The following is a 13,323-nucleotide window of genomic DNA, read 5'->3' as shown; positions in this document are numbered from 1 at the left end:
TAATGAAGGTATAAACTGATAATGTTTATTTTAAAAGTATATTATCACGCTGAGAGAGAAGGCAGGGGAAATGTCATAAATAATGAAAAGATTTATTGTTGCAAAGTGCTTTACAAGTGTTACAATATATTAAAAAATAGTGGTCCCCAGTAAAGGTGTTGGCTGCACGGAGCAGTCCCACGAGCTCGGCAGCAAGCACCACAAAGACCCCGTGGATCGGGCCTAGGTGGCAACGTGACGATCTTCAGGCCGATGGCTTGTGGCAGTGAGCATCTGCCCTTGGGCTGGCTAGTCCAAAGGGCTGACACAGAAATTTAGGGGTTTATGCAGACGGAGACATATGGGGCACGTTTGTGTGTATCCCTGCACCTTGTTGGGATAAACTGTTATTAACTGTGATTATCCAGACCTTGACATCCTTCTGAGCATGCTTGGTGCCAGACCGTAACCAGCCTTTAGTCCTTGGTGGGAGCCATCTTCTGCACATATTGCCAAGTTAAGACAACAGTATGTAACTACTTCAGCTGGAAATGTTTTAAAACCAACTCTGGTGTGGCTCAGTGTTCTCATCCTCTTCCTATTCCATACTATGCTCATCTCCTTTTTTTGTTGTAAAATCTTATTTTCACAGTACCAGAAACATGATTTATTTTTCCCATTAACAGTTGAAATGAAATTCCTTTACAACGTAATAACTATCCCCTGTATATAACCTTCCTCTCCCCTAAACTTTAAGATCCCACACTGTTATGAGACTATTCCACAACTGACGTATTTATGATCAAGCATTTCTTGGCCATATTTGGTGCATGTTTAGCTGTTCCAATATGTGTTCAGTCCGGATATACACAGCAATTGAACAGTTGTTGTACGTGAAGAGCAATCACTTTATGAACAGCTTTAGTGGCGGCTTTCCAATGGCGTGAGAGCATCAGACCACTGCTGTTTCCATATCCTGCCCTGGTCCCACCCAGCAGAAGATGTCAGGAAGGTGTGTGAGTGCTTAGGCACATCAAGATTAGGATTTGCAAAGTGTCCAGAGGAGATGCCAAGTAATTAGCGAGTCACGGGAGGAAAACCAGAAATAATCTAGGGACCTGAATCCAGACCCACCCCATCCAGGTGAATGCCATAACTATAGTACCAGAGTCACGTTTAGACATGTCTGTTTAGACCCGTACATGCTGCCCGAGCTGTGCTGAAGTGGCAGATCCCCCACACCACAATCCTGCTAATGTCCCCAGTGGGTCCAAGCCCCCCGGCATGATCCACCGCTGCGGATGCGCAGGAACACACCAGGGCAGCCCCAGAGTCGAGGTGGCCACTTTGCAGCTGGTGAGGGGAAAAGGGAAGATTTTTCTCCTGCTCTGAAAGGAGTCCAGCTGAGTTTGTCACTTGTCCCCGGTGGAAGGTTTGTGATCCTCACCCAGGAGGGTGCGGGCTTTGGACAAGGCGTGCGAGCGGCGGGAGAGGCTGGCAGTGACTGGAGATCGTAAAGATCAGTGCCTTCGCCTGCAGCGCGGGCTCCTAAATCATCCGGGGAAGGCATCCAACAGCTTTACCCTAACCTACCACATGTGGGATACCGTACGTGTTTCCCCACTTAACACTTTATGGGAAATACAAACCAGAAAACGTTGACCCAATCCTGCCCTGTGCTTCTCCCACCGCTCCCACGGACGGCGTTGCCATCATGAGCCCTCGCGTGTCGGTCCGGCAGCCTGGCTTCCCCACCAGCTGGTCCCTCCGTGTGCATGTAGTATCAGATGACCCCACTAACAACATGTTTCGGCTCCCATCATCTGGACGGTTGCATCAAACACATCCACTCCATCCTTACATGGCGAGGGTGGAGGGGCTGCGTTTCGGGGATGGGCAGCGGGCGGTCCTCTCCTGGGTTACTGAGTACAGAAGCAGGGAGAAGCCCAGGGGAAAACTGCATCCCAGCACCCTTTCTTATAGCACCTCCCAACCCCGCCTGCTCCCCGCCATGCAAAAAGGCTCCCCCGTTCACCCTATATTTGGAGCTGGGCCAGTGCTCAGAACCGGCTGGTGTAATAAGTACCCTTATTCTCTGTGGGGAAGGAGGAAATCCTGGCTCCAGTGAACTTACAGGCAGAACTCGGAGGCATTTGCTTTATGCTAACAGCACTTAGCAGATGGGTTTCACTGTTAGCATGAAGCCCTGCACCTCCTTTCAAACTGCTCTGTGATGTGACTGCTAAAGTACTACAAGACCAGCATTTACTATAAAGCTGAAATGTTAATATTTATACACTGTGTCCATTGGGATGGAGTAATTCGTTTTTTATTAAGAAGCTATTAAAGCATTTTTCTAAATTGCCCCAAATAGGTTTCCCACCTAAAACATGCTGTTCTTTTTTTTCCCCTAACTTCTTTTTCGTTTCAGTGCATGGCTTTGATCTTTTGTTTGACTTGTGCTTCACAGAAAAATGCTCATAAACCTTCACAGAAAAAGGTTCTCTTGACTTATAGCTTTATTCAAGAAATATGGTGGATCTGTAGCAAAACTGTTTTAGGAGCACTTAGAAAGAGAAGTCTACTTGCTGAGTACTAGAACAAAAAGGTTCGCTTCCCCAAAGTTATAGAAAGATGCTTTCCAATATAGAGAAGTCTAGTCTGGTTTTGGTTACAGATTGTACCACACTTTATAAAGCTTGGCCCTTTAAAGTATGAATGAGGTTTCATGTACTTCAGTTCTTAAAAAGCTTTCAAGAATGCCACGGCAAGCCCATGCAAGTCTTTCTGAACGCTTCCCCGGTTCAGACAAGCACGAATCCTGTGGCTACATACAAGTCCCCACCTGCTGTAACTCCGGGGTAGGAACCGACCATGGAACAGGAGGGTGAGAGTTAGTAATTTGCTGTAATCCAAGATTACTACAGTTTTATTGCAGGCCTCCACAAATTACAGATGTATGTGGAACTAATGGTTTTTCTAAGCACCGATATGTGCTCTGCTCAGGGGTATGGAATTAAGAGCAGAAAGATTATTTCTCAACAATTAGCACTTAAGCTGTTATTACTGTAGTTTACTAATAAAATCCAGGAAGAAAAGTTCACTGTATATTATTCTGTATATTATTCTATATTATTCTCTCTCTATTGTGCTGCTTTAATCCGTTTTTTTATAATTTCACTTTCCTCTAGAAAGCTAGAAGCAAATAGGAAGAAAGTAGTAATGGAAACCCGGCGTGTTACAGCACAGATCTGAAGCTCCGTTGCTGTTTGCGTTCTAACATTTAAGCTTCACGAGAGATACTGTTTGCAGATGCAGGAGAAAGAAAGGCCGGCCACCCTGCAAGGCCAAAAGAAAACTCAGGCAAGGATATCCCAAAGCCTTTGAATCAAAGTTTGACCCAGGTCTCTGAAAGCTGAGGCGCAGCGTGTCCAGGGAGGACCTCACCAAGTGCCGTGCAAGCTTGCTCTCAGCCTTCCCCACTCGCAGCTTTGGCTGCTCACCTTGACTAGAGAAACTACACGTGAGAACCTCGTTTGGTTGCAATACCTAATGTAGGTTAGGGGATATAGGTGCTAAAAGGGTGCTCTCGGCCCAGGGACAAGAACCTCTTCTGGGAAACGCACTGTCAAAAAGGGGCTGAAGAAAGAAAGGAAACAACCTTTAAAATAAAGTCTTCTCTTTCCCATGCAGCAGCTCGACAGGATGAAATAGAAAAAAGCTGTGTTTTTGGAGTTCCCTGGAGTTCAGAAATCTTCTTCTGAAAATTAATAGAAACATTCGTGCCTCCTGCTGAGGGCTGTAGTCTAATTCACAAGCACCAGAGAACGTACCTCTCTCCGCGACACCCAGCAGGTTTGCACGACACTGGGGTCGGGGCGGTCTGGAGATGAGGCTATTACATTTCACAGGGTGCCAACACTGGTGTCTTTGGGTATGTGCACAGTTGTGTGTGCTCACAGGGGTTGTCCAAGGGGAGCTACATGAGTATGCGAAGGGGAGCGGAGGGATTGTAGAGCCCAAAGTCCTCACTGGGAAAATCCAACCCAGTGCCTTCACCCAGGGGTCAATACATTCAAACACAAGGTTTGCTTTTCTCATTAAGGCAGGTGGCAACTAACATGGGCTTCTCTAGACAGTGTAGTGAGCCATGGCAAGGTGGGCGCTTGCAAGGCTCGGGATGTCACGTTCATCCGCACAGGAGTTATCCTTACAACCCCGACTACTCCTGGGCACTCAAATCCTGCAGAGACCCAGCACTGCCCTCCCGGCTCTCGCCTCCTGCTGCTGGTCCCCTTGGCTCCTGCCTGACCGCACAAGCCCTTCCATGGCTGCTCCTGAACTGCATGACGGAACAGCATGTCTCCCTCTGTTGTTTTAGTCATTTCCAGCCAGCTCCTACTGAACAGGAAAACGGTGGAAACAACTGCGGGAGAGGGGAGAGGAGAGGCTGCCCCTAGCAGCAGCACAGATTTGAGCCCAGCTAGAGTGGCTGTGCAGTTCCAACCTCATGTTCCTTCACACCCTTTCTTTTGGTTTTTATTTCTCCCTTCTGATTCCTCAAAGGTCAGGTCTAACTTGCTTTTTTCTTCCTCTCACATGTTTCCTTTCTTCCACAGCTTCCATTACTCTCTCCCGTAGCCCATCTCCTCCATCTCCTCTATCTGGCACTGTTTGCTGGGTGCATGCAGGGTAACCTGTTTGCAGGCATACAACTGAGTGTCTCAGTGAAACCCAGCTTGGTAGATGGGTCCGTGGCTCTGGACGAAGCACAGCTGTACGAAAACAGACGTGACAGATAGCACAAAACATGGTGGCCAGCACGCGAGTGAAGTTTCCATTCTGCCCCTTCAGACTGCATAGCAAAAAGAGCTGAAGGAGAGAGACAACAACAATTGGCAAAACACTGTAATTCATGCAGTGTGTAATCCAAAACGCCTAGAGTTCAGTGCAAATCTCTGTCTTTTCTTCAAGCTTTGGCCTAAGAATTGCGGGTGAAACTTGGGCCCATGAAACTCAGTGGGAGGACTCCCACTTCACCCTCGGGCTATTTCCTCTGAGAAGAAAGGGTGCAGGGACCAGGCTGTGAGCAATACTGAAGGATACAGGGAAGGCTGCTCGAGACTTTTGTGTGCCCTTCGCTACACTATGTGGGCAAGGAGAAAGGCAGTGGCTGGAGATCTAAAATGGATTAAAAGAAATACATCCTTTCTTACCCTCTGCAAAGATTGATCAGTAGGCTAAAAATTTTTAACTGATGGATAATAGTAATATCTATATTTATACCAGATGAATTGCTGGTTGTCCCAGTAGAGTTACAAAATCTTCAGATGAAGTGTTTTCAGTACCTTGCAGCATAAATGCTGACCCTTCTCCCTCCTCCCCAGATAACTCCGATCCTATAAAATGAATAAGATACATTTTAGATTCACCCTGGAAAAGTACTGTTGCGCTATCCTAATGTTTGGAAGAGAAGCTGTGTTTATTTAACACACGAACATTAGCAGCAAGGCAGGACATTATGATCCATGGAGATCTGCACTTTTAAACTCAGGAAGTACAAATCAACCTATTTCTCATTAACCTTATCTCAAAAATCTAGTTGATGGGACATACTCTTAAGTTTACTCCTTTTTCAAAAAGCCTTTCCCTCCTCCCGGACTGCTGGTGTTCACTGCTTAGATCAAACTGCCAAAGTTAGCCATCAGGCTATCTGCTGACTACTTCTTGGATTAAGACATTCTTCTCAAATTGTTTATAGGCTGCTCCCCTCCCTTTCTGCTCAAATCCGGACCTCTGGTTTTTAAATTACATACTGTGTTAGGCATCTTATCCCACCAATCCATGAGATCTTTTCTCTGCCCTCTTGGTTTCCTTTCATTCTAGAATAGATGGGTGCCATATGACTAATCTACTGACACAATTCGTTTCTTGCAAACCTGTATCATTTTAGTGGTTTTCTACTGCACCTTTCTAATCTTAGCAATATTCCTCCCATAACAATAGAGCCGTCCTCTCGCGCGCGGCGCTCAGAAAGGGCTCTCATCAGTGTGCTTGACACTGCTGGAATAGCTTCAGTGGATTTAAACATCAGGCCTATATACCCAAAGAGCTTGCTTGGCTTTCTGACAGCTGCCTAGCATGGTGCAGATGGTTTTAGTTTATTCCCCATTTACCACCAAATGATTTCCCCCTTAAAATTAATAGAAGAAAAATATTTGGAAAGTGATAGCTGGTTGTTAGATATTACTTTTAGTGTTCCTGTTCATATTTTTCTTTTCTTTCTTTTCTTTCCCGTATGCGCCTTGTTCTTGTGATCTTGCAGGGTTTTAAAGTTATGATTCAGCAAAGCGCTGAAGGTGAGAGCACGGCCCTGCCCATGCCACGGCCACCGCTGCAGCCAGAACCTCCTCCCCGATGTGCCTTCTGGTGGGGTGCTCAGCTTGGTCACCTCCACGACAGCACCCCAGCTCTGGGGTCACCATCACGTTCAGGATGTGGAGGAGGTGGTGCACGTGGTGCTGGGAGCGGCACAGGGGTGGGCTGTAGCCGGGGGTCGGTGCTGTCCTCGTGTTGGCCGTGGACATGATTTTGGGATGCAGCATGGGGATGAGGGAGGTTTTCAAAGGGGGGTACAAAGAAACCCCCCATTGTCTGTGGTTTATTGCTTTTGGGGACATCCAGCCTCTCAATCCAGACCATCCCAAGGCTGGAGAGGAGGCTTTTGATTCATACAGAATTGATAGCGTCTATTGAAATTAATTCCACATGGGGAAGTAAGCACTGTCTCCACATAGTAACACCCAGTGTGGCGTATACTGCCGAGTTCAGGCTCTGACTCCAAAAATGCTTGAAGGCAGAACATATGTTTTGGGGGGTTTTGAAGATACCACAACCCATGAGATATCTAAGGCAGCATGAACGTGTTTCGTGCAACACATGATTGCAAAAAAATAAAAAATCTCAGAAGGCTTGAAACTTTTCTCATACATATTGCACTCAAATGAGTGTAGCTGTGGTTTCTGCAGGGTCATTCTTCATTTACCCTTGTATAATGAGAATACGCCTTTGACTTCTAACTGGATCTCATTGGGATCTAATCTAGGCGTTCAGATGGGCCTTAGAGCAGCTGCCCCCAGCTCCAGGGAAGCGTTGTTAGATGTTACCTCTGCTGCTCCCGTGCATCTCCCCTCTCCTCCTTTCAGTCGAGGAGGCTCTGAAAGTGTTTTGGCCTGAGTTTGACAGGCCAACTTCTTCAGTGGCGTAAGGCAGAGAGGTTTCATTGATTTCCCAGAGCTACACAGATTCACACCATCTGGGAAGCTGACACAAAGGATTTACAGTGAAAAAGGTACATCATATTTTTATTATTTCCTGATGTTGCTTTATTGTCATGACATCACGTTCTGGACAATGATAATTCAAAAGCCTCCTTTTATAGTCTTTTTACTGGGCTGCCTAGGTGGAGGTTTAGGCTCCGTTCAAAGGCTCGGCTGTGTAGTTTTCACTCAAACTCAACCAAGCACGAGCAGAGTTGGCGCAGCAGGACCGAGCCCAACGGCAGTGTTGATAGAAGCGAACATTGGCTTTAACGAACCAATCTGAATCGCGGGAAGTGTCTGGCATGTTTTGATATGTTTAATTGCGATATTATCTATAGCTGAGGGAATCTCATCAGGTTTGGGCTTGCAGTCTCCCATGCCCTGATGCTGTCATCTGCTCTGAATCAGGAAGAGCAGCACTGATTAACTTTCCAAGCCTCAGAGAAGCTGCTGGGTCTTATTTGAAATATTTGTCCTTGCTATCCGTGACATAAGTGCACTCGCTGAGCAGCAGGCCTCAGCTCAGATGGTTGTTTTCCATCAGATATTTAAAACTTTGAGCATTTTCCCTGTCTCTTATCTTCAACCCACAAGGAATGTGACTGGACAGAAAGAGCCTGAAGTTAAGTCAAGTCATGTAGGTGCTACACACTGCAGTGAGACTTTTTTTTTTTAAGGAAGATAAGGAAGTATGTCTTGTGTAGATGTATATTTTGGCAGGATCACTTGTGACTGAGGACACTTAAATTTTTTAGTCTATACCTCTAATTACCCTTTCTTATTTAATGAATTGTTCCAGGTGATTTTAACTGGAAAGTATTTGAAAAGTTAGAGAAATCAGATTAAGAAAGACCAGAAGACAATTATTTTATATTACACAAAACGCTGTGTAATATATGCTGACTCCTCAGCTGGTGCAGCCCACTTGGCCCACCCATCCTTTGGGAGAGACTGCAAGCTTTGCGTTAGCTCCGGTATTTGTTGTGACCATTGACGCTGTTCCCCCCACTTTTTGAGTGCCGTATCGAGGGCTGGACAAATCATAAGCAAAACACATAACGGTAAGAAAATGTAGTGATAACATGACACGGTATTTTTCCCTTTTATTTCCATGTTTTAGATGTATGTTTATGTTTGTTTGAGGCTTGAACTGACAATATAACAAATGATCATCTCCTTGCAGGTACGTGACAGCATTGTATAGCAGGACTTCAAAGCACGTATGATCTTAGGGCCCCCAATGTACTGGTGGCATCAAAGAAGGGACTGGTGCATGTGAATAAATACCTCCAAGCTTTAAGTTTGAAATTACCCTAGCCTTTGAAGAGTAGCATTCAAGGGACAGGTATGGGAATGCCTGCCTGTTCCGGGCAACGGGTTGTGCTGGCTCAGAGGGGAGATGTCTGTCTATACCGACTCTGTCCCTTTCCCAGTCTGCAGTTTCTGTGAAATTGGGACACAGAACCTGAAACCTATTCTGGATTTTATGCACCTACCCTGTGCATGTGATCAAAACAACTGGCTTGTCTCCCTTTGGGGACACAACTGGAAGAGGAGTGCAAGGGTTAGAGCAATTGCGCATGAGTAGGAGCTCTCAGCTCAGCAATGTAACTGGGAACGACACATACTCCCATTTTTTTGGAGCTAGGTTAACATCACTGCCTCAGCTTCCTGAACAGTCAGTGGGGAAGGATCAGTGATTCATCCCACCCAGCTTAGATCCATATTTTAGGAAGGAATGAATTGCCCTCTGGCTGATGAAAACCTTAGATGAGACATCTAACTTTTAAATGACTAAAGCTTGGTGACACAGAATGCAGAAAACCTGTTTAATTTGGCTACTCTTTTGACCTTTATCTGGAAAAAACCCCACTAACTTTTCATCAACACCAAACACTTAAGTTCACTTTTTATTTACTACTATCCCCCTGCTTCCTGGGGTCAGCCCTCCCCAGCTTGTGGGCGTTTGCCTCAATTGAAACCATGGTGTGGCTGCTCTAGTACAATCCCCTGCACCTCCATAGACTACGAGAGCATCCACTCATTTTACTGATGCTGTCAAAGTGTCTTTAACTGCCCTCGTGCATGTGGTGGGGGAGAAGAGCTTATCCCAAAGGTCTGCACTGCTGGCATTATTGCAGAGCTCTGTCACTGAGGGACTCAGTCCCCTCGGAGCAGAGAAGCCTGTGGACTTTTGCCATTGGGAAACAGAGAGAATCACACACCCAAGGTGTCTGTAGCCTTACGTCTCTGTGCATCACCCTCCTGGCAGTGTAAAATCATGCCTATACGTCTCAATCACCCATTGCAAAACTGTGGGGCTGGTGCAGGTGCATTGAAGTTACAAAAATAAGAAGTGTTTTGGAAGCTTCTCAGACGAAGGTTGGCTTTTCTCTGCTTAGTCACCACTGGACAGTTTTACTGAAATCCACAACAATGGATGAAAGGGAAACCTCATGTAAACCAATGTAATGCTCTATATACAGTACAGCAGCCTTAGCAAGGGAGCTAAAGCAAGGACAAATTCAAGGCCAGATCCTGCAAAGTGCAAAGTCCCTCAGGTCCCAGGGGCAGGATGATCAGCATCGTCTAGAATGAGGCCCCTAGTCTGTACCATGCTTAGTGAGCTTCCAAAGGCGCTTCGGAAGAAGTCCTCATCTTACCAGTAAGGGTATTTCAAAGCGAGTCTGTTGTAAGGCGCAATGGAGTTAGTGTGTTAGCTGTGATAGTGTGGAGGAGGCAGGGAGCCGTTACTTCTGAATGGTTTATTGATCCTTTTCCTCATTTTTAATTTTCTAGAGTAACTCACAGCTATGCTTAAGCAAAGAACAGAATGTTAAGTTTATTAGGAGCTGTGTGTTAGCCTCTGAATTTCCATAAAGTATTTGAGCAGAAGAAAAGCCAGGTGTGTAAATAGCACAGTATCAGCAGCCTTCCATCTCAAACAGTGGGGTGTGATTAGGGGCAGCGGTCCCAGCCTGCTGGTACACTCTGGGATGCCCTCTGCTCTGCTCTGCGTGTGTCCATGTCACCATTTTTGAACACTTTCCCATTTCCAAGCCAAGCAATTAGCCAAAATTTAGGGTCCTGGATGTAGTTTCATTTAGAAAGATAAATCGAGTCTTGTTTGTTAGGTCAAGCAGGTGTTGCTTGACCTAAGCCTGCCTCTTCGTGAGGAATGCGCTGAGTCTGGTCTCCTGAGCAGAGCAGGAACGGAGCGAGGAGCCGTATGCAGCTTCTTTGCTCACAGGTTTAGTCTTTCTAGTCTGCCCTTGGGCCAAAAGCACTCATGCTAAGCTTTCCCCCTACCACACTCCCAGTGTTATTTGTGTCACTCTGTTGCTCCTTTCTCCGCTTCTGTTTTTCTCTTGCTTTTTTCCCATATAATTTACTATAATAACAATAAAATGTCTTTTACTAGTTTCTGTGTACGGAGCAGAGGTTGCAACTTTAGCTGGTCTTCACTTCCATGGGAGAGATTAATTATTGCTAACACTCATCGCCATAAGCAACTCCAGTAAGATTTCACCCAACTCCCCAATGCTGTTTTCTTTACTGCCTCTGTCATTTGTGTGCACCTCCGTATGTGCCTATTTAGCCTCGTGATTTTGCAGGTTTTGGTGTTACCAGGAAAATCATTACTTATCCACGACCAGCTACTTTCAGGGCTGTACGTCCTAAAAGTGTATTTAAGACCTTGAGGTTCCCCATAATGTAGAGTTCAGAAAAGTACAAAGGTAAATCTATGCACTGATCTAAGTCAAGACTTCATGAGAAAAAGGCAATAGTAGAGGTCATCTTTTCCAGGTCAAGGCTAATTGCTGAAAAGAATGGAAACAGCCTTGAAGTTGTTAAGGGAAAAGGGATAGACAGAAGATTATGAATGCTTCCTGTGTTCCATAGGAAATGAAAACGTCCTATTTTCCTTTCTTAAGCCTATTTCCTATTGAAATCAGGAGCTATACCATTTAATTTTGTATATTGGTTAAGAAAGACAGGGACTATTTTCATGTAGCACACACATATAACCAAATCGAGGTGTTTTGTGTCCAATTCTGACAGAAGGAAGCCAGCTTCCATTCCCAGCATGGATAATTAAGTGCTGATGAAGCAATTTAATTCTAAGGATTTTAATCAGAAACTGTAACTTTTGCCCCTATAAAGCTGTGAATAACGATGCACTGAAACTTATTTATGAAACAAATATCCTTATTGGTCTGGATCATGCAAGGCTTCTGACATTCATTCTCGTCTTCTACCCTGTGCTGTGTCATTGCTGGGTTGTTGTTTTAAATACAGCGTAACACTTTGCTGAGTGTGCGAGAGGCACATGTGATAGAGACTCACCAGAAACCTTTGAAAAAAATCTGAAGTACATATATTTTTAAAAAGTGTTAAAAAGATACAGTCACAGTTATGGTCCTGCTGGATAGTTTCACACACCCAAAGACACACAGAGATGCGTCTCGAGATTGTAAACTGTTTGCAAAGGTGAGAGTGAGGTTTTTGTTATGGCCTCCTCAAACACAAGTTCTGTGCCATAAGCTTTGCCACACACGGTGTTGTTTAGGGCAAGACCCCTTTCTCCCTGCCAAGAAGTAAGGTGACTTGTTGACCAAGTGGTACCTCTGAGTGGTGGAACCTCTGAGACTTACGGGCACTAGAGCTGGACAGTGAGGTGGATCTCAAGGGCGTTGCTAGTAACACAAGAACAGCCATATGCGGTCCTGCTTTTCTCCTGCTTTTTTCCTGCTCTGGGGAGACCAAAAGTCTGGATCGCAGGGGGAGATGCCAGCGGGTGACATTCCCCAGGCCTTGGATCTCACTGAAGTTACTGTATATTTGTTGGGATATAAATGCCAAACCTAAACCATCCCAAACTGAGCACATTATGAACCTTTGGCAAAAACAGTCTTTTAACAGCGCCTTAGAAAGAGATTAATTTGTCTTGGCCCCAAGCGCAGCTGCAGTCTAGGAGTGGTAATTCATTGTAAACACCTTTAGAGCATGTCAGGCCTCATAAACCCCCTATCTTAGACTATGATGTAGCTTTAAAGACAATACTCTGCAGTTATGTTGGGCCAAAGTAACTCCTTCTATGCATCTGCTGAGCTGATTTGTTTTCAAATGTTGATTTAAATTTTAGTTTTTATTATGTGATATTGCTAAAACTATGGTTTTATGGCAAATGTGTTCCAATGCAATAAAAATGTGCTTATTTTTCTGCCTACTCCCTGAACTAAGAATAAAATGCCTTAAGGGACTATATATATTTAATAGATTTTCTGAATTAAAACCCCCTACGATTAAAATCATAATCTTTGGTGGTCCCACATAATATTTTGTAGCTGACATTCATATATAATGTAATGTAATCTTGTTTTTTTGATGGGACTTCTGCCTTTGCTAAGTTTCCTCTCTGGCTAATTAATGTTTCTGCCTGCCATTGATTTTTCAGATCCACCCAGCTTTCATTTGTTATTTTCTTTCACTGATTATTTTAATAGTGAGCCTTAATGTAGCATATGTTTGGATTCCTGCTCCAGTTTTACCCTAGCCATTATTAGCAATGTAAAGCTCCTCCTTTGTATGACAAAGCTAATGTTTTTAGCTGTGCTTAATTGTCCCCATCTTAGTAGGGAAGCACTGTTGAAGACTTGCGTCTTATCTCCTAATGTTTCAATTTCCCCTTTTGCTAGCAGATAAAAGCTGATGATAATCCTGTGCTGCAGGTTCAGGGCACAACCATCTGCAGCCTTATTTTAGCGTCTAAACAGGCAGATTGCTTCCCATTTAAACTGCTACCACATTGGACTGTTATCTTCAGGCTAATCGTAATTACATTCATGTATCTTCAGAGGATGTTAATTACAGAAAGATGCCTTCGTTTTCTTGAATACTGGAACAAGTGCACTGCAAGTCTGGAGCAATAAAGGGGGGGAAAAGCATTAAATCACAGGTCGGAAGGAAAGCAATGAAAAAAATTTCCAATAGGCCAAAAGGTTGTTTGGGTGGGAAAGGG

The sequence above is a fragment of the Ciconia boyciana genome, chromosome 1 (assembly GCF_034638445.1).
Source record: "Ciconia boyciana chromosome 1, ASM3463844v1, whole genome shotgun sequence".
Taxonomy (NCBI): domain Eukaryota; kingdom Metazoa; phylum Chordata; class Aves; order Ciconiiformes; family Ciconiidae; genus Ciconia; species Ciconia boyciana.
This window is presented reverse-complemented; position numbering follows the sequence as displayed.